At 47.2% G+C, this 20390-nt stretch overlaps 1 protein-coding gene and 1 long non-coding RNA gene across 6 annotated transcripts in view; one reads left to right on the top strand and one right to left on the bottom strand.

Moving 5' to 3' along the window:
* Positions 1 to 20390, top strand: part of PLXNA4 (plexin A4) — a 476129-nt gene that overhangs the window by 322498 nt on the left and 133241 nt on the right. The gene's annotated exons all lie outside the window — the stretch shown is intronic.
* LOC146763534 (uncharacterized) lies at positions 1507 to 9766 on the bottom strand. Of its 2 annotated transcripts, none has more exons than XR_014952241.1 (3): positions 8987 to 9766; positions 8662 to 8752; positions 1507 to 6615 (listed from the first exon to the last, which is right to left on the bottom strand). It is a non-coding gene; the product is annotated as an uncharacterized LOC146763534 (long non-coding RNA). The 2 variants fall into 2 exon arrangements; XR_014952240.1 differs by lacking the exon at positions 1507 to 6615 and adding an exon at positions 7625 to 8184.

The following is a 20390-nucleotide window of genomic DNA, read 5'->3' as shown; positions in this document are numbered from 1 at the left end:
CAAGAGCTTTAGCTCTGTGCTTTTCTCAGGGAGAAGAGAAAATGCCAACCTGGATACAAGCAAATCAACCTGATCCCTTCCTCATCCTCACCCAGCCCCAAATAACTCACAAATAAATTGCAGTGTATGATTAGCCAAGACAGCAGAAATGATATTTCCATCTTGAAAGTTAAGTTTCCATCCTTGTGAAGTTTATTTCCAGAAAATTTTCTGATTTTTGCAGTATCTCTGGGCAGGGTCTCAGTGTACCTGGACCTGTGTGGTGGGGAATTGTAGAGCAACAGTAAATCTTTGTTCTCTGTTCCCCTCTCTGTTTTTAAGGTTTTAAGGACATTAAAAAAAAAATATATATATATATACTGACCTGAAGAATTCCCTGTTGGTTTTATCTGATAGAAGATAATAAAATTACAGAATCCTAGGATGGTTTGGGTGAAAAAGGATCTAAAAGATTATCCAGTCCCATGTCCTGCCATGGGCAGGGACACCTTCCACTATCCCATGTTGCTCCAAGCCCTGTCCAACCTGGCTTTGGACAATTCCAGGGATGGGGCACCTGGATTAGGCTCAGAAAGGGCTGATGAGAAAGGAAGGGGAGTGGACAGCATAAACTGTCCAATTGACAAAACACCATTTGATGGCCTCTTGAGCTGTTGAGGAGCACATCAGTTCCATTATTGAGTGTTTTACTTGATCTGCTATTGACTGAGGTGAGCTGCAGAGGACAGCCTTCCCTACTTCCCCCAATCCCAATTTTAAAAATAAGAGAAGTAAATGCTTTGACTTTTTTGTTCTGCCTGGAAGTTTAGGAAATTTACTTCTAATAAAAAAACCCAAAAAACAACAACAAAAAAAACCCCCACCAAAAACCCAAACAGCAAAAAACCCAACCCTTAAGCGTGAAAACATGAGTAGAATGAATTATAGCCAAATCAATTAATACTAACAGTATCTATTAAATATTGCACTCTGGAGCTTTGCAGGAGTACATTGCTGCTCTGATATGATCATGACATCATTAACATAATATAAATAATGAAAAAATCAATAGCTTGCTGGAGCCCAAAATTAAAGCCAAGAAGTGTTATAGCATATCTTTAAAAATCTGAAATAGCAACTTGTCTCTGTCATGTACAACCCATTTGCAGATGAAACATCTCTCCCAAAGTGGATGGGAATTTGTTGGCTAGCCTGTCAGTCCTGCAGCTGCCCCTTTGGGATACTTGGCATGAAGTTATCTCACATTTTCCAACAGGAGCAGAGCAGGAAAACTGATCCAGGGTTACACTGGGATAATCCTGGAGGAGAAAATCTGTCCAGGGTTACATTGGGATTATCCTGGAGGAGAAAATCTGACCAGGGTTACACTGGCATAATCCTGGAGGAGAAAATCTGACCAGGGTTACACTGGCATAATCCTGGAGGAGAAAATCTGTCCAGGGTTACATTGGCATAATCCTGGAGCAGAAAATGTGACCAAGGTTACTTTGGGATAATCCTGGAGGAGAAAATATGACCAGGGCTACATTGGCATAATCCTGGAGGAGAAGATCTGACCAGGGTTACATTGGCATAATCCTGGAGCAGAAGATCTGACCAGGGTTACATTGGGATTATCCTGGAGCAGAAAATCTGGTCAGGGCTACATTGGTGTAACCCTGGGAGGGCCCAGAGCAGGCTCAGGGTCTGTCCTGCACTGTGGACAGACTGACAGATCTCTGTAGGGTGGGAACATGGACTAAGTGTCTTCTCCTGCTGCCTTGGTTTGTATTTTACAGTGTTTATGTCGAGGGGGTTCTTTTCCCTGGTTTAACAGGTTAGGACACTTCAACCCTTCTGTTTGCATTGGGGAAAAAACCAAAAAACCCCACAAACAGAGATAGGAGAGGCTTCCAGGTGAGCACTGAAAGAGATGTTTGGGCAAGAAGAGAGTGGTGCGGGTCTGCCAGAATCATAAAATGATTTGGGTTGGAAGGGGCTTCAAAGACCATCTCATTCCACCTCCTGCCATGGGCAGGGACAATTTCCACCATCCCAGGTTGCTCCAAGCCCTGTCCAACCTGGCCTTGGGCACTTCCAGGGATCCAGGGGCATCCACAGCTTCTCTGGGCACCCTGAGGGCTCCCCACCCTCATAATAAAGAATTTTTTCCTAATCTCCAACCTAAATCTGCCCTCTGTCGGTTTGAAGCCATTAGTTGGTGGCAGGAGAACATCTCTGCACATTTCTGAGGACAATCAGAGAGACTCCAGTGGGGAGAATCCCGTGGTGCTGGGCCATATAGCATATATTCAGAGCAGGAATTAAAACAGCTCTATAGAATATTAATAGGCACTGGAAGACAATTCCTAATGCTGCAAATTTATTAGGATGGGGTTTGGCTTGGGCCAGCTATTGCTCCTTCAAACAATTCCTGGATGTGTTTGGGAATTAAGCAGATCAGGGAGAGTTTCCACAAGGTGTTTTGGAAGTTAATAAAGTTCAATAACGTGGCTGTGGTCAGACCATGTCATTTGGCCCCAGGATTAGAGAATATTTCCTGGTATTGTTCAATGCACTAATGGGATATTGCCAGAGCTCCCAGTTGCAGGGAGGGACAGTAGGAGGAAAATCATGGAGGAAAGACTCACACTGTGGAGATAACAGGCTGAAAATCAACTTTTTATGGAGGCATTTTCTCAAATGCAAAGCCAGGGACAGAGAAAATGTTTCAGTGCATTAATTAAAATAACAGAGTAGGAAAATTTGGAAGAAATAAGGAAATAGTTTCAAAGAGTGGGAACTGACAGAGGAAGGAAGGTATTTGTTGCCAGTTAAATAAAAATTAGGCAAGGAAAAGGTTTTAAACGTTGAAACTCATTGTCTAAAGGTGAAGTCATAACATGCCTTTATCCTTGGAAGGCAATTGGATTGGAACTTGATAAAATTCAGGTTAAAGCATCAAAAATCAATCCCAATGAATGTCCCTTTTAACCAAGGCACGTGAGAACAGGCAATCAGACAGAATTAAATATATACTTGCTCCTGTGCACAGTCTGCTTTAAATGAAGATGCTAATGGGATACAAAGCCTGAAACCTCGATAAAGGGAAGCTCATTTATGGCATAAATCACCCAGGAACAATACAGGAGGCCAAAACGATAAAGGAGAGGCTTTCATGTTAAAGAAAATGTAAAATCAAAGAAAGAAAATAAGGTCAATGTGTGCACAAGTGACAAGGTGTCCCCGGGGAAGGGCACGGTGTTAAGGCTGGTTTATTGACCACTTGAAGGCTGTGACAGTGACAGTGACACGCTGAGAGAAATGCAAGAGGCTGGGAGGGCAGAGAATGTGGTAATGAGAGGCTTCAAGTGGCCTGCTATGCACCGAGCAAATGTCACAACACTCGGAGCTCCTACCTGTAAAGCCAGGAAAAGAGACACAAATGTGGATTTATTCTCGATTTATGCCCAGGATGTGCTGCAGGACACAGATTTTCAGTGCATTGCTCTGAAAGAGCGGCCACGTGGTGCTCAAATTCAGTGTCCTGTAAGAGGCAGAGTAAAATAAATGAATAAAAATTATTGTGGAGTTCAACTTCAAAGTGGAAACAACATAAAATTGAGTGGCTTGTTAAAAGGAGCAGATAGGTTAAAATAAAAGATGCAGTGCCCCACAGTACCCTGCATAAAGACATCATGTAACAGGCTTGTGAAGTTATATGAACTATGAAAAAAGACATAAAGATAGTAAAAGTGAATGAAAAAAGGAATTAAAATACCCACTTAAATGGCAAAGTCAAGAAACATTATTTAAAAGCAGAAGTTGCACTCAATTAAAGAAAAAAGAAAGAATAAAAAGATCACTAACTCTGGGGTGTGAATTGCAAAATAATCATCAGGCAGCCCACATAGGAAACACATTGCTATCCTCTTAAAAATAACTGATTAAAATTTAATGAGGTTCCCCCGGAAGTTTACATTCCAAAGGGCACAAGCTGTGTGAAGTGGCTGCTGCTGAGGGCTCAGCAAAAAAAAAAAAAAAGCTTTTACAGCATAAAAGTGATGTTCACTGCAAGATCTTGGGAAACTCTGGTGTGAAAATGCCATGTTATTAAATCTGCTCTACACCTTATTGCTTATTCTGGCCTTGATGGAAGAATGAAAGGTGGAAAACATATATATTTGGGTTTTTTTTTTAAATCAAACTCCTGAAAGGTTCAAGATCTGGAATTTGAAACCATGAAATTTGAATCCAGGTTGTGGCTGCCCCATCCCTGGAACTGTTCCAGGCCAAGCTGGATGGGGTTTGGAGCAGCCTGGGAGAGTGGAAGGTGACCATGGCAGAGGGATTGGAATTAGATCATCTTTGAGATCCCTTCCAAGCCACCATTCTGGGATTCTATGATTCTGTGGAATATCTTTTTTCCCCCATGAATTTGGTTGAGCCGTGATTAAGAATAGATGAATAAAAAAAAGCACATGACACGCTGGGGGAGGGCGGTGGGTGTCACGAGTCAATTATTGTTCTTTAAATAAATCAAAGTCCGTGTGATAGGGATGATGTGGCTAATACAAAGGAATTTATACTTTTCCCATAGCTGGGAACCTCAACAATGCTGTCATGGGACAGGAAGATGAGTCCTCTGATAGATCAGCAGCCAGTTCAAAGGTGGGAAACAAAGACCATGAATAAAGGGTTGTGGCAGAGAGAGGGAGTATCTGGGAGGGTCCCATGGGAATGTCTGCTGAGGGTGTTTGGTGTATTTATAAACGAGATAAAAATGGGTGAAGAATGAAGAAGAAAAGGTAATTGGTGCTAGAGAGGGTTTTTCAGGATTGTCAGAGGTACACAAGGAGAGATTGTGTGACTTGGCAATTTTTGTCTTAAAAGAGAGATGACTGAGAGGGCCACAATAGATGCAGACAATCAGGAGTGCAATGAAGACAGTGAAGAAGGGATGATTACTGCCCATTTCTCATAACACAAGATCTGGGGAACTTTATATGAGATTATCAAGAGGAATATTAAAACAAACAGAAGAAAGGACATTTTCATACAGTGTATCATTCATCTGTGCAGCACTGAGAGGCACATTATGGAGGCCAGCAACACAACTGGCTGGAAAGCAATTAGACAAATTAATGAAAGAAAGATCTGCTGAGAGCTGTTCAATACAATGACATCAGTGCAGGCTCCAGGGCAGGCAGTCCCTTGCCAGTGCTGGCTGGAATCTGGGAGCTTAAACCAGGAGAATTTTCTCTTTATTATCTTTTTTTTTGCTTTTTTTTCCTGCTATTGGAGTGCGAGAGTGAATGACTGGCTCTATGGATGTTTGGGCTGAGCTGTTGCAGCCATTTCTACGTTTCTGCCTTTTCAAGAGCCTCTCAAACATAATTTTGCACATGAAAACCCCCTGATCTGTGTCCTTACTAGTCCAGCCCCCAGCAGCGACGCAGAGCTGCTGATGTAGAGCCTGATGATGAGCACCTTGGCCTTGCCCATCCAGCCAGGAGGAATCTGGATGCCCTTTGCAGACATGGAGCCACCCAACTGCTCTTCCCCCTGCCCAGCTCTCCTTGGAGGTGGCCTGGCTCTGCTGCTGGCAGGGTTGGCTGCTCTGGCTCTCCGGGCTGGTGTTTGCCCATTTCCCTGTGCTGCCTGGAGCAGAGGCTTCTCTCCCATCCAGCCACGCCGTGCTCCTGCTCCCAAACTCCCTCTCACCAGCTGTGGATTTTGTTGGCTCCCAGTCCAGACTGAATTGTGTTTGATTAGCTCAGTAAATCCAGGAAGGGGGAGCCAAGATTGTTGCAGAAGCCTTTCAGCAGCAGCAGCGGGGAGTCCAAATCCCCATTAAAATGTGTGCTCGGCTCATCTCAACTCTCTCATTTTTGCTGTGTCCCTCCATCCCCTCCTTTGTTTTCCTGCCTTTGACTGCAGTTGATGAAGTTTGGATCAGTGGGTTCATTATGAAGTGGTCTTTTCCCTGCAGACCAGGCATCAGGATTCTTGGTTTCCCTCTAAAACTCAAGGTTCCATGGGCAAGTGATGTTTCTCCTGTGGATCTCAGGTTCTACATCCTTAAAAAAAAATAAAGGTGACTCAAAGTTTTGCTCCCCCCTGGCATACAGGGAGGACAGGTGCTAGATTTATGGATTTCCTTTGGGTGTGTGATGGGGGATGTTTAAAGGGTGGATTTTGAAAGACAACTTTATCTGCTCATCTAAACGATTCCAGCGTGAGGTGTGTCAATGTCACAGCCACCAGCTGGTCTAAAATTCAATCTGCCACTCTCTGTGACAAAGTCGTGAGAGATAGGAGGGTGGAGAAATCCCTGAGCTGAGCTGCAAGAAGTCTTCAGGGAATTACTCTATGGATCTTGCAGGACCTCAGACTTAATTGTAGATTTGCGAAAATCCTGAATGTGGATGTCATGTGAGATCTGTGCCCACTGTGAGCTCTGGGATGAGCTGGTGATCACGCAGACTGGGGATAAAGGAAGAGTTATTTTAACAGGATCAGTTTCTTGTGCCAGAGAGGGATCTGACTTGCTGCTGCTGCTGCTGGCTCCTTTGTTCCAGCCACCTCCTTGGTGCTGAGGATCCCCTTTCCTTGCATGTGGTAATTGCCAAAGACCTGAGGGGGAAAGTAAGGAAAGGAATCTATAAAACAAACACAAACTGGGATTGAGCTGCATTGGAAGGGATGGAGGAAAGCTGAAGGAAAGAAACACCAGCCTTGCAGCAGGATGGAAATAATCATCTTGAATCACCCAGCATCCCACAGACCCTCCAAGTGAATTTTTCCTCATGTGTTACAAGAAAAGCTCCTTAGAAGAGTTTCTCAGGATGCATCACGATTCTTGTTCCAGAGGAATTAAGTTATTAAATATCTTTAGAGCTCTCTGAGTGTCTCTCCTGCCTCCACCCAGGTCTATATATGTGTCACTGCAAATTGGAACTGTCACTCCTCAGATGTAAGGATTTCTTCTCTAAATTTTGGGGGTTTTGGGTCTAGGGAAAGAATTAGGGCTGGAATTAATAGCCTGGGCCTGGCTGAGCATTCTAGTTCATTCCTGTCCTCCTTGGCAAGGTCACAGGCAGAAATCTCTGATTCTTTCCTTTAAACACTCATGAGATCAGAGGGAACAACTCAAGGTTATTACAGAAGCACAAAAAACAAAATTTGTACCTTAGGGGCTGTTTGAGACCAGAGAGTGGGACATTCCTGGGTGGGAATAGGGATTTGCTTCTCACAAAGTTCTGGTCCAGTTGGTGCTTCCTCAGAGCAGCTCCAACAAATCCCTCCATGGGTGCTGCACATGCTTTAATTAGATATTGAATCACTGACTAGGAATGAGACCCTACATAAATCTGAGGTCAGCATCTCCCACCTGCTGTGCCTGGGCTGGCTGCTTCAGTGCAGGCAGAAGGTCTCTACCTGCCCCTGACCTTCCTCTAATTATTTGGAATCCATATTATGGACCTTGCTGCACAAGGCAGCCAATGCCAGGTGTTAAATTAATAAGCTGAACCAGGTTTTCTGATCAGTGCTCTGGGCTGTTTGCCATTGCTTTTTCTCCTCAACATCTGACAAAATAACCCAGGGCTTTGGTAAAAATAAAAAGTATTTTGTGATATTGATAGCACTTTGAAAGGGTTGGGTATTTTTCCTGCTGGGTAAGAAAGAAAAAGAAAATGGGGGAAAACTGATCTAGTCAGGGGAAAAAAGTAAGCAGAAAGCTGATGTTGGGGCAGGACAGTGTTTAAAGGTGGTCACAGACATCTACTGGAGGTGCAGAGCTGATAATTTAGTGCTGGTTAACTGAAAATACAAAGAGATAAAGTGCTGGGAAGATTTTAATCCATACTGGCATGGGATGAGCAAGGAAAACTGCCCAGCTCCTACCCACGGTTCTGAATTAAGGTCTTATTTAACAGCAGGATGAGGAACATCTCATCATTATGGCCAAAACAGCTAAATCCACGTGCTGGAGGTAAAAAAATTAAAAGATGAAGGGAGGGAATATCAGTGTGGGACAGGGATTCTGCAGAGTGGCTGTTGGAAGTGAACATGAGACTGCCACCAGGGAAATCCCTGACAAGGGCATTCATTTGCTTGTGGAGTACTTTCCCTAATAGAAGAGGCAGCAACACATCAATAAGGCATCCAGGAGGGGGCTGGAAAACATCTTGGAGGAGATGCCTGGAAAACACAGAGAGAGTGACAGGCAGGCCCCAGGTTCAGATTTTTGGGCTGAATAACTTAAGAGGGGCCCAAGGAGCTTCTACAGGCAGAGCTATTGGGCTGGAGCCACTGTGTCACTGATTTTCTGTTTTTTTGGAGGGATTTTATGGCTGTGTTTGGGGTTGGAAGGCTCTGGTGTGTTCAGTGTGGTTTTTGGGATGGCTCAGCCACCTCCTCCCTATGGAGGAAGGTCCTGTTGGTCTCACCCTGCAGGGTCTCCCACAGGGACTTTGCTTTTGGACTCAATGATGCTTGAGGGTCCTTTCCAGCTCAGGATATTCTATGATTTTATGTTTTTATGCTGCTTCTGGCAGCAACAGTTCAAGGCTGAACAGTTTGAGGCAGAGCATCCTCCTTGTGTGGCTTACCCTCTGCTGCACAGAGATTTTTGGCATCAGGACAGGGGTAGAGGACAAAACCAATTCTCATCCCCACCTTGAGAAAGTAATAGTTGATTGGTGTCTCTGAAGTTCACTGATATCTCTGTTTTTTACATCCATCGCTCTCCTTTTGGTCGCTGTGCCTGCTGCACAGGTGTTAAAAAAAGACAACACAAAGATTACAGAATTTCTGCTGGAATGGACAGAGGGGAAGGTTCCCTCTAAAAGGCAGCAGGGGAAAAAAAAACAAATAATCCATCCATCCATCCATACATACATACATCCATAATCCATCCATCCATACATCATCCATCCATCCATCCATCCACCCATCCCTCCTTCCCTCCCGTGTAATAATCCTGATTGCAGGAGACATCTACCTCCAGGTATCTCTCCACTCTTTCCCATCAGAACAGAAATCCATTCAGAGCACAGGGAGAGTTATTGGTGTTGTGTGGATGCTCCAATAGATTTCTTATTGCACTTCCCATGCAGTTTGCAAACCCCCAGCCATCCCAAGGCTGCATTTGCTTCATCAATTCTTGTGACTGCTTAATGCTGATGCTGTGGAGTTTGGCAGCCTCCATTAGGAATGGTTTTCCCCATGATATTAACAGGCAGCGAAGCTTTGTGCTGATGGATAAAGCCTGGTGTAAAACCTGATTGGAATCAATCAGAGTAATTGTCTGGATGTGTGGCGGTTAATAGGAAACCTCCTGCATACTATTGGCTGGTTTATGCAGCACAAGGATTAACTTCTGCTGCCTTTCATGGCTCACATCCTCTCCCGAGCTGCTGGGGGAGGTGATGGATCTGTTGGGAGGCTCATGGAGCTTGGGGAGTGCCCTACAGCTGATATTTGTCCCAGTGATTATTCTGCTTTTCTGTCTGTGGCTACCAGCTGGGCAAAGGGCAACTGTCAGCCTGTTCCTTGAGTGAGCCGAGCCCAGAGCAGGGCTTGGGGAGGCAGCAGGGAGCAGAGAGCAGAAGAGTGGAGCAGAGGTTCTCTGAGCCTCATCTGTGCCTCAGACACACACACTGGCCATTACACACAGCCCTGAATCCACCCAGGTGTTCCCATAGCTGTGTTTGGGAGGAAACACAAGGAGACACCCACCAGGAGCCTGTCATCCCTCAGGATGAGGGTGCTGAGGCAGCCTGGGAGGACTGGATGTGAGCAGGCACTGCCTGATCCAGCCAGGAACCACCACAACCTCCCTGGTGTAGAAATCCAGGGCTTCCCTCTGGCTGCCCTGGCAGGTCTGGGACCCTGGCAGGGGTCAGGAACCCCCTGGACAGAGCCCCCAGAGACACTGTCTGTGATCTCTGTCCACGGAAAAGAGTTTTCAATCTTACAGGATGAATTACCAGCTCTGAGTGTTTGATAGAAGTAATAATTAAGTGTGGCACGGGTGCAAAATGAAATTTTAGGATTCTAGATGAGGGGTCCAAAGGGGACAAGCTGGAGGAAATTGGGTGTGTCTTGTCCTTTTTCTCCTTCTTCATGCCCTCCATGTCTCACTGTGGTGTTGGCATTTTTCTGTTGGTTCAGGCTGGGGACACACTGTCCAACGTAGGTGACAGATATTGGCACGTTCTTGTAAATCCAGCCCAGGGAGTTTCTGGTATTGAATGTTTGTCACATCCCACTGAGGGCAGAGCCCCACACGCTGCCCTGCAGGACAGAGCTGGGCAGGGCAGCAGAACATGTGAGAAATAAACAGAATAAACAACCTTGGAACCAGCACAGACCAATTATGGCTTCTGCTTTGGCAGCGGGGCTGACAGACAGAGACTTTCTACAATCTCAGAATCATCAATGTCTCAGATTCCGACACCCTGGAACAGGCTTCAGAGGAACAAACACTGTGAGGTGTCACCCACTGCCCAGGAGGACCCAGACAGCTCCTGCCTGATGAGAAACTCTGTGAAAGACACTCAGCTAAACCCTCTGGGGCTGCAGGAAGCAAGTGGACCACAGCACCTGGCATGGTTACACATAAACTGGGAGCAGCTTTGGCTGTATGCGTTTTCCAGCATCCTTTCCTTCTGGGAGAGGCTTAAAAAGCACATTAAGCTTTCTCATGGAAGCATCTTCCCAGTCCCCAGCTACCTGGTAGCTCTGGGTGCAGCATCCTCTGACCTGCATCCGTACTCCCAAATTCTACTGAGGCTGTTCTTGGCTGGCCTCTGGGTGTGTGGACTCAGCTTTCTCCCTGCCACAAGGATTTGGCTTTTTTTCCCCCTGTGTTTTGGAGAATTTATCATTATTAGGGTTGATAAATCCCACAAAGCACAGAGATACCACTGACATTTCATGAGTAAGGGGCTGAACCTTGCCTCAGGTCAGGAGGAGTACCTTTAATTTAAATCTAGTGCTAGAAACTTCTGAATCCCTGGAAAGAAATCTTTCTTTCCAAAGAGCAGGAGGAGGGGGAGAGCAGGATTTGGCCAGGAGAGGCCAGCTCCCCTCAATGGCCAGAGCCCTGGGTACCAGCTGAAGTGCAGGAGGTTGGGATCTGAATGAAAGAGCTTCCTGAGCGCTCCTTTCTTCCCTCAGTGAGTCGAATACTATTAACCTTTAAGGCAAAATTATATTTTGTGCCTCTGGGAAGCAGTAACATTTCACAGAACTGCACTGGGGAATCAGGTAAACAATTGTTAACTCTCTCCAGCCTCATTTCGAGGCCGTCTTGGGGCCCTGGCTTGTGCAAACCCAGCCAGGCTGAGAAGGTCTCTGAGCTCAGGAACCCCTGGGATGGAAGGCTCAGCTGGAGATTCTCTGTCCCTGACTCAGGGACATCATTCTGATGTCCCAGTTTTGTGTGGCTGTTCAGTTGAATCCACAGTTCTGGCACAGAATCATAAAATCCCGGAATGGTTTGGCTTGGAAGAGACATCAAAGATCATCCAGTTCCTACCCCTGTGCCATGGGCAGGGACACCTCCCACTGAACCAGGCTATGACCAAAAGCTCTGCATTGTTATTCTGCCATTTCTGAGGTCCACACAGAATTTCGGAAAGAGGTCTGGCTTTTCATGGCTGAGGATGTGGTTTTTGTGGAGCAAGGTCGTAAGAAACCATTTATGAACCTGTGCTATCTCTGACAACAGGGATCAAATCTGCTGTTTGCATCACTGCTATTAAATAAAGCCATTTGAATTAAATGTCCAACTGTGCTTAGAAGCTGCTTCACCCAACGGCTTTGACAGTCCAGAGGTTCTGACCAAGTCCTGTCCTCCCTTGGGCAGTGTGTGGGACATTTTGCTGTCAGGGTGGAACTGGTGTTGGCTGTGAGCTCCACCAAGCCTTAGTGTGCTTTGCACAAGAGCTGCTGAACCTGTTGGATACTGGCATCCATTCCTGCGGGGAAGATTAAAAGAAAAGAAGACCAACCAAACCTGAAGACAATTAAAAAGTGAGGTTTTTCCCTTCGAGCCAGTGCTCCCAACAGCAGGCACTGCAGCTTGGGCAACCAGCAGCAGTGAGGGGGCTCTGAGCCACTCGGACCTTGGCAGGAGCCACAATCCCAGGACAAAGTCAACACCTTGGGTGGAAAATTAAATCAATGAAGCAGCAGGAGCCAGAAAGCAAACGATGCACCGGCAGCAGATCCGGCTCCCAAATTGAAATATGTTTGCTAGGGATTGTCCATTGGCTTGGGGAGATATTATTTCCATTTCTCTAGTTATGAATTAATTTCTAGAGGACTTAATCATCCCCTCCCTTTTCCCCTCCACAACCCCCTCTTCCCTTCTCCTTCTAATTTTCCACTTGACTGGGGATCCTCTGACAGTGAAAATTCAGGCTTAGAGGAGGTCCACACAAGCTGCTCCATTAGGCTGGATAATCTCATTGGAACCAGTGGCTTGAATAATAACACCTTCAGCTCCTGCACAGCACCTGATTCCACTGGCACTGAGCACCCCGGGCTGGAGGGATGGATACACAGGAGAAGGGGAAGGGGTGAGGCAGAGCCTGCACCGAGCACCCTTTGTCCCCTGGATCTGCCAATCTACTGAGGGCCCTTCTGCAGTTTGAGATAAAAGCCTTCTCCACTGCTGGGGCATCACAGAGTCATCGTGTTGGAAAGACGTCAAAGATCATCAGACTCAAACTTGGTCTTAAAAGCCCCCTGCCCACTAAAGCCAAGTGCCACGTCCACTCATTTTTTGAACATTTCCAAGAATGGTGACTCCACCACTTTCTTGGGAAGCCTTTTCCAATGCCTAACAACTCTTTAAATGAATAAACTTTTCCTAATATCCAACCTGAACCTTCACTGTCATTACTTGAGGCCATTTCCTCTTGTTGCTTATTATCTGGAAGGAGAGAGTGAAAACTGGGACGTGCAATTAAAAACCTGAGTCCTGCCACCAACCGTTCAGATGGATAGCTTGAATCCAGGATTCTGGATTGGACACTGATCCTGAAGGACTTCAAGCAGGACATTTTTGCCTTTCAAGGGCGCAGTTGGACTCCTGTCCATCACAAATTAGCACGTTGGGTGAAGATATCTCGATTAGGTGGATGAGGGACAACATCACGAAACTTCACTTGAATTCCTACCTCCTTCAGTATTCCCAGCCTTTTCCAACCATCTACCACACTGCATCCCTCCTGTCACAGCCTCAGCCAGAAGGAATAACCTCTTCCCATGGTCACTCCCATCACATCCCCCCGTGCAGCCTGTCTGGCTCACCCAGCATTCCCAGGCATTCCCAGAGAGCAGCACCACGCGAGCTGTGTCCAGAAATGATCTGCTTTTAAAGGGCAGGGAGCTAGGAAATGAGCCTGGGAGATGGACACCTGGAACGTGTAATGTGTCGGAACTCAAAATGTCCCTCAGACATTTTTGGATGTTCTGGGCCCAGGTCAGAAGCATTTGAGACCCTGGCAGGCAGCTGGAAACAGCTGGGATTTTGGGTTTGAACCATGGAACGATTTACCAACCTTGTAGGAAGAACAAGAAGTCACAAAAGTTTAGATATTAGAGTAGAAGTAGTCACAGAGTGGAGGGAAGAAGTTTTTTAGTGCTGTACAGGGGGATTTTGGTTTTGTACATGGGGGTCAGAGGTTTAAGATGGATTTGGGATCTGGGCCTGCCCTGTCCTCCCTCTTTCTCCTTCCTCACCTCCATGATCTTGGTGATGTTGGCACTCACAGATTGGTTTAGAGTAGAAAATCACCATTTAATATAGGTAATAGGCATTGGGGAAAAACTGTAACCATGTAACACATAATGTACCATATAAAAGATAGAAAATCACCATTTAATATAGGTAATAGGCATTGGGATAAACTGTAACCATGTCACACGTAATGTCCCATATCACAGACAGCAGCAGCCCTGGGCAGGGAGAGAAGAAGCAGTCGGGGTCAGAGAGGATGTCAGGGTGTGTGTGTGCCTCTGCCTGAGCTGTGAGCAAACCACAGCAGCCCCAGAAGAAAATCTTTGAGATAACTTGAAATAAACTGCAACAACAGAGACTGCTGAGCCTTTCTTTGGAAGCTCGGGTTGGAGGAGAGACTTTTCCACCACATGGATCCACCCCTGACCCAGGGTGTGCTCTGGCAGTAATGGATGGCTCCATCACCGTGCATCCGACAGCCCAGCCTGCTGCAGGTCACCCACAGCACCAGGGCCATTTCTCAATGCTCAACCCACCCCTTCCAGCCGTGCACAGATGGGGGGAAATCCATCCATCACCTGCTGACAGCGTTTTCCTGGCAGCTGGAGTGTGAGCTGGGGTTCCTGGTGCAGCCTCGGGTCAGGGAGTGCTTCCCAGAGCCTCATGGTGTGAGGTGGGGCGTGCCAGACCCAATTGGTTCAGGAGAATTACTCCTAAAATAGTAATAATTTAAATTAAAAAAAAAACCACCACCACCACCGCCACCACCACCAATAATAATAATAATAATAATAATAATAATAATAATAATAATAATAATAATAATAATAATTCCTCTTGGCTGTATGTTTAAATTACCAGAGAGATGAAGCCAGGATTGGTTTTAGGGTGTTTTGGAGACATAAAATTTTCTGATTCATTTTCTGATGGCGTGGCTCTGGATGGGTCCTCCCTCCACTCCAAACCTCTCTGCAGATCCAGCTTGAGAAGAGGCTTAGGAATAGAGAAACTCAGCTTGTTCCCTGACTTTTTGTCTGGATCAGGCTTGGGCAGAGAAAGGCAGTGAGACTAATATTAAAATATTTCTTGCTCTATTTTTCCTCTTGTCATTCTGCCCCCCAAATTCCCTTTCCTAGAAGGAGCTGGGGTGTGAAAAGTAGAATTTTTATCGTTGTTTTTGTCAGAGCTGAGGAGAAATGCTGATTTAAGTAGATGGGAAGCTCCAGCTCTGATCCAAAGGCTGTGCATTGGTCATGCGAGGGTCTGAAAACTGCCATGGAAACAGAGCTTCTCCTTAGTCCTGATCTCTGTTCACCTGATGAAGGCTGTGCATCCAGCTCAGCCCAGCCTGTTTCCTTGCTCCAAGGAAACAAATAGCTTAGGGATGCATCCAGAACTTCAGGCGTGGTCTCAGTGGGGTTGGTGGAGGTGCATGGGTGCCTTTTTCAGGTAGCAAATCCCATCCCACTGATTTCACACCCCACAGGGAAAACCAAGCGTGGCCTGAGAGGTTCCTTGGCTTATTTTTCCCAATTCCCTGCAGTCTCTTCTCTCACCAGAGCCATGGAGCTTCTGGAGACTCCCTTTCCAGGCCTGTATGGTAATGTGGACTCGATGCAACTCCCTCTGTGCTATCCTGAGGCATTTCTGACTGCTCATTGCAGAAATTCTGCTTCTCCTGCAGAAAAGTCTGGGCCCAGAAGGAGGAATTGTCTCTGCCAGGAGCAAATACTGGAGTTACAGCACCCATCAATGTAGGCTCTGCTGCTGGGGGGCATGGACAGAGGGATGGATGAGGGATGGATGGATGGATGGATGGATGGATGGATGGATGGATGATAGATGGTGGATGGATGGATGGATGGATGGATAGATGGATGGATGGTGGATGGATGATGGATTGATGGATGGGTGATGGATGGATGGATGGATGGATGGATGGATGGATGGATGATGGATGGATGGATGGATGGATGAATGGATGGATGATGGATGGATGGATGGATGGATGGATGGATGGATGGATGATAGATGGTGGATGGATGGATGGATGGATGGATGGATGGATGATGGATTGATGATGGATGGATGGATGGATGGATGGATGGATGGATGGACAGATGGATGGATGGATGGATGGATGGATGGATGGATAGATGGATGGACGGACGATGGATGGATGGATGGATGGATGAATGGATGGATGGATGGATGATGGATGATGGATGGATGATGGATGGATGGATGATGGATGGATGGATGGATGGATGGATGGATGGATGGATGGATGATGGATGGATGATGGATGGATGGATGATGGATGGATGGATGGACAGATGGATGGATGGATGGATTGATGATGGATGATGGATGGATGATGGAGGGATGGATGGATGAATGGATGGATGATGGATGGATGGATGGATGGATGGATGGATGGATGATGGATGATGGATGGATGATGGATGGATGGATGATGGATGGATGGATGGATGGATGGATGGATGGATGGATGGATGATGGATGGATGATGGATGGATGGATGATGGATGGATGGATGGACAGATGGATGGATGGATGGATTGATGATGGATGATGGATGGATGATGGAGGGATGGATGGATGAATGGATGGATGATGGATGGATGGATGGATGGATGGATGGATGGATGATGGATGGATGGATGGATGGATGGATGGATGGATGGATGGATGGATAAGGAGGAAGAAAGGAGCATATCAGTGGTGTGAAAATAGAGATATTGGTGAAGATCAAAAGGAGCAGTGGGCTGGGAGAATCAGGTTTGAGAAGCTCTGTGGGATCACCTCTACATTGCACTTTTCTAGGTAAAACTGCTCCAGAGGTTTCCAGGGGTGGGGATTTGGATGAAAAGTGCTCAGGCGTGATCAGTCTCTCCTGTGGGAATGTTTTCCATCTCTTTGCTGTGCTCTCCCAAGGCAGGACAGCAGATGCTGTCCACAAAAGAGCAATGAAGTGAGGTGCTGGCTGAGCCTGGCAGGGATTCAGTGTCTGTGCAAGTGGGGACTCCTTACAGTGCACTTCCCATGGCTCCCTGACCTCCTGGAAAACCTCCTTGAACACAGATCCTCATTTCCCTTTGAAGAGACAAGGCTGAAGTGGCCCCAAACCCTCCACCTGGAGGACTTCCAGCTCTCACTGGAGCCTTGAGGAAGCCTCAGCACCACAATCAGTCTCTGAGCAGGACACCCCAAATTTGACCTTTCTGAAGGCAAGGACACCTCCCATCATCTTCACCAACAGATATTTGTCATTTGGACCACAGTGACAGGGAAAACACCAAATTAATTTCCTTGGAGTTACTCGAGGGAAGCTCCCAGGAAGATTTCAGGGATGATATTCTGAATCAGGCCAGGAACAAAGACCTTCAGCCCCTTTGAACAGATTATTTGCATCAGCCCTTGCAGAGGAGAGCATGTAGGAGCACGGGAGAGTGCAGGTGTTATCAGCCCAGGTTCTGGGGAAGCCACTCACAAATATTATTAGCATGAATAGGAAGCACCATGATAGGATGCTCTCTGGGAAAAGTAATTTTGTTCATTAATTACTTGCCTTATCTAGCAACCTCATTCCCTTTCTCTCGCTTTCTTCTTCTTTCAATTTTCTTTAAAACGACTCTAAGTGAATTCAGTGCGGGGAAAGTTATTTTGCTGCCTCCTCAGAGACAGGAGCTTGTATTACTCAGGTATTTTTCAGCTGAGCCTTCAGGGGTTTTTCCACCTTCATTTGAAGCTCAGACATTCACGGGTGGAGGGCAAAAGGCAGATTCCAGGCAGATTCCTTCTCGTGGACCACCTCAGTGCCCTGGACTGACTTCATTTCTCATGCCTTTGGCTTGAGTTCTGCCTCCTGCCTGTGATTTTTGTGTTCTGAGATTCTCCTCCTGCTTTAAGCTACTGGGCTGTTGTGCCTGGTAAGTTCAGCAGCAAAAGCACCTGGAGGGCTGTGATTGAAGGGGCAGCAAAGCAGAGACCCTGCAGCTTCAGAGATGTCCTTTCCTTGTGTCTTTGACCCTTGCAGGAGGCTGGGAAGGGTCAGAGGATGGAGGCAGGAGATCCCCATCCTCCCAGGTGTCACACACAGGTGCTGGCTGCTTTTAGGCTGTCTCTACAGCAGGAAATGATTTAGGAATGGATTTTAGGAAGGAATTCTTGGCTGTGAGGGTGGGGAGGCCCTGGCACAGGGTGCCCAGAGAAGCTGTGGCTGCCCCTGGATCCCTGGAAGTGTCCAAGGTTGGGTGAGGCTTGGAGCAAGCTAGTGTGGTGGAAGGGTTCCTGCCCATGGATGATCTTTTTTGTCCCTTCCAACCCGAGCCTGTCTGTGAGTCAGTGATCCCCTGATTCACTGAGGAGCTCCACTTTTCATAACAACCAGCTGTGCAGTGGATTTCACCCAGACCCCCTCCCTCATTCCCACAGCCTCCTTCCCCAGTGCCAGCAAATGATTTCCATTCCTTCATTGGACAAAGGGTCCAGGTTTCCAGGGATTTGCATGTGAAACGATGTGAAATCACTGGTTCCTGGCCACACCCAGCCATGCATGACCTGGGGTGGTCCTGGGAGCCACCTTGTTCAGCCCCGGGGCTCGGGACCACCCCATCTTAGATTTCAGACCCCCAATTTGTTGATCTGTTGTTTTTTTCAGTTTGACTCTTGTCTGGCTTGCCTGGCTTGCCATGGGCTCTGTCTGGGCTGGGAATTCTCAGATTTTCCCTTGGAGATGGGAAAAATGGAAAATCATTGTCTTTTACTCTGTCTTGATCCAGGACAGGATCTGGGCAACTCATGGTTGCATTTGATGCTCCAGCCCCACCTCCACCAGGCAAGATTAGAGGGCCAAGACAATCCACAGCTCTGGAAATTTGGGGAGAGGGGCTGGGGGAAAGGAGAAGGGGCACGAAATCCCCCAAAGAAGGGGTAGGATGCTGAAACTTGGGGAGGGGGTCTTGGAGAAAGGAGAAGGAGCATGAAATCCTCTGAAGAAGGGGGGGAAGGATGCTGAAACTTGGGGAGAGGGGACTGGGGAAAGAAGAAGGGACATGAAACCCCCTAAATATGGGGGAAGGATGCTGAAACTTGGGGAGGGAGGCTTGGGGAAAGGGGAAGGGCATGAAATCCCCCAAAGAAAGGGGGAAGGATGCTGAAACTTGGGGAGAGGGGACTGGGGAATGGATAAGGGATGTGAAATCCCCTAAATATGGGGGAAGGATGCTGAAACTTGAGGAGAGGGGACTGGGGAAAGGAGAAAGGACATGAAATACCCCAAAGCTGGGGGAAGGATGCTGAAACTTGGGGACAGGGGATTGGGGAAAGGAGAAGGGGCATGAAATCCCCCAAAGCAGGGGGGAGGGATGCTGAAACTTGGGGAGAGGGGACTGGGGAATGGATAAGGGATGTGAAATCCCCTAAATATGGGGGAAGGATGCTGAAACTTGAGGAGGGGGGACTGGGGAAAGGAGAAGGGACGTGAAATCCCCTAAATATGGGGGAAGGATGCTGAAACTTGGGGAGAGGGGACTGGGGAAAGGAGAAAGGGCATGAAATCCCCCAAAGCAGGGAGGAGGGATGCTGTTTGTGGAGCGCTTGGCTTTGTAGGGCGGGAGACGGAGGAGTAAATCCCTTGCACCCACGCCCCGTGGGGCTCCGGGGGTGGGCTCGCACAATCGCTGGGATGGAGGGAGGAACCCACCTGGGGACAGAGATAAGGGGCGGGCGGGGGGATTGCGGTTCCGCAGCATAAACCGGCGGAGTTATCAGGGCAGAAACTCGGCTTCTATTACCATTCATTAGAATAGATTAGCAGGCAGAGCAATTAGCAGCCTCACTCCGTTTTGGCCGAGTGACAGGGGCGGTGGTGCCGGGGAGAGGCAGCTTTGGCAGGGCAGATTTTCCCTCCCCAAACTGCAGCCCAAGGACAGGGATGGAGTTCTGCTCTTTCAACCCAGGGCATTGAGAAGAGCAGCAGGGTGAGCTTTGGATGGTGGTCTGAAGACTTTTGTAGCTCGTGGTCCCTTAAAAATTGCCCTGGGGAGATGCAAAGTTCCAGAATGAATTCCAGATTTTTTTTTGAGTTTCTACTTTCAGGTCTCTTTGGGAAAATCTACAGACCTCTTGGTGCCCCAATAGCACCCAATAAAGAGCCTACCACTTTTATTTCCCCCAGTGGCTTTCCCCCTCTTTGTCCAGTCCATCTTTGATGCCCAAACAGCAGCTTTTGGGGAATTGAGCCTGTTGGTGGTTAGAGCCAAAGATGAAATATTCAACTCCCTCCTCAGGTACTCATGAAGTTGCTGAGAAAACTCCTCACCAGCAGGACAGGTTTCCCAGCAATAATCCTGTGCATTATCCCAGCTCAAAATTCTCACTTTTCCTGGAGCATCTCCTGCCTTTTTTTGTCCAGAATGGAATATCCTGGGCATCTGGTCAAATTTAACTTCTTGGTGCCAGGGAGAGCTAAATTTCAGCCATGCCCTGGGCAGCCTGGAGGCCAAGCAGAGAGGGCAGGGAGGGAGTGGGGTGTTCACCACATGGCCATGTAAAGTTTAAGGTCAATTATGTCTGTGTCTCGACATTTATGGCATTCCTGTTCTCAGGACCCCGAGGGAACCTGGAA

Source organism: Lonchura striata, chromosome 1A (assembly GCF_050655825.1).
Source record: "Lonchura striata isolate lonStrDom1 chromosome 1A, ASM5065582v1, whole genome shotgun sequence".
NCBI classification, from domain to species: Eukaryota; Metazoa; Chordata; class Aves; order Passeriformes; family Estrildidae; genus Lonchura; species Lonchura striata.
The sequence above is the reverse complement of the archived record's forward strand: the minus strand, read 5'-3'. Positions and strand labels throughout refer to the sequence as shown.